The sequence below is a fragment of the Rhagoletis zephyria genome, unplaced genomic scaffold (genome assembly GCF_001687245.7).
Source record: "Rhagoletis zephyria isolate East Lansing unplaced genomic scaffold, Rhagoletis_zephyria_1.1 Rzeph_scaffold_11319, whole genome shotgun sequence".
In the NCBI taxonomy this organism is placed as follows: Eukaryota; Metazoa; Arthropoda; class Insecta; order Diptera; family Tephritidae; genus Rhagoletis; species Rhagoletis zephyria.
This window is the reverse complement of record NW_016168396.1, coordinates 1-1,783: the sequence shown is the minus strand read 5'-3', so window position 1 is coordinate 1,783 and position 1,783 is coordinate 1.

Genomic DNA, 1,783 nt, shown 5'->3' with positions numbered 1-1,783 from the left:
GATGGTTGCCACTTCGTCAGTTTTACAGATGGTAAAAAAGATATAAGTTCCTATTCAAAATATGTTTAAAATATTTGAAATTTACTATTGAATAAGGTTTTTGTTGAAAACTAAGTAGTTTATATTTAGCTAAAATCTATTATAGCACGAAAAATTGTAGTTGAAAGGGTAAGTTTATGAAAAGGCATTGATGAGTGGCAACAGTGTAGTAAGCAACACTGAGGGCTCCAGTAATCGACAAAATTCTGCGTATACAGACTGCGTTTAAGTATACGTTCTGCGTTCTCGACTAATTTCAGCTTGAAAGCTGTTCGCTCCGGCTGGTAGTGTTTTCGTTGATATTTCTTTTATCATTTGTTTATAGTTTTGCTACGAAAAAACGAAATCAATATCTTTGCCTATCATTTTCTTTTCATTAGCAACCTTTTTCTTTTGTTCATATTATAATTTGGCCAGCCAATTGACAATCAATCCCAGCTAGCGTAATAATAATAATAATCATAATAATAAAATATGACTTCCACTTCGATTAGACTGCTTTTACACAGTTCAAGTATTGAATTCAATTCTGCTCGCATGTTGAAGAGAGGGGATGAGAAGAAAAGGGACGAGTACACATGTACCGTCAAGTCGTTTCAACTTTCTTGCTTTGCTTTTGGCATTTTCGTTGCTTCCTATTTAAAGAACCAAAAACTTGAATTCAACAGAATTGAAACGTGTAAAAGCAAATAGAAAACAAAAGAGAATGAGCAAGAATTGCTTTCAAGTACTTGAATCATGTAAATCGGGTGTTAGGGACACGAATTTCGATACGATACGATACCATATCGATACTTTTGGCATTCGATACCGATATTTTCTACTCGATAGTTTTAAAACGATATTTTTTGGAATCGAGTACCAGATTATATAAATTGGGCTTTTAAGAGCAGAAATATGTAATACCGTGTTCTGACCGACAACGAAAACACTTTGAAAACGAGTTTTGGGATTGTGGGCTGAAGGCTGTTCACACCGGCTGTTAGTGTTTTCGTTGACATTTCTTGCATCCTCTGGTTACATTTTTACTACGCAAAAACAAAACCAAAATGCTTGTCCCTCATTTTCTTTTCATTAGCAACCTCTTACTTTCATTCCTATTTTTCTTTTACCAGCCAATTAAAAATAAGTCCGAAATAGCGTATTAAACATGACAAAATATGACTTCCACTTCGATAAATAATCGAAAAAAACTAGTGAAGACACCGATTGGAATGAGTGGAACGTGAGTTTTCAAGTAGTTTTCAGCGAAAACTGGTTTTCGTTTGACAGATTTTACATGGACGAAAACACAAGTTTTAGGTCGAAAACCAGTTTTAGCAACGAAAACATGTTTTCGATGTCGGTCAGAACATGGTATAAGACTTACTAGCCCAGAGCAATTGTGTTCCTTATCAACGAGAAATAGTCCGACGTAGTCAAATTTTGTCCAAACATTTTCTGTTGCAAGTAAGGGTGGGTAACTCAGCAAATTTATAGGAGTTGACTCAATGACTCCAACTCACTTTAAGGAGTCAGCTCATTCAACTAACTCATTTGACTCTTTGTATGTTACACTCATTCGTATCGTAGACTCGTTTTGAGGCATAGATGCGGNAAGGAGTCAGCTCATTCAACTAACTCATTTGACTCTTTGTATGTTACACTCATTCGTATCGTAGACTCGTTTTGAGGCATAGATGCGGTATAGCGAATTTGAGATAAAACAAAACTTTAAAGTGGGCGTGGTCAGCTCCTTTCTACT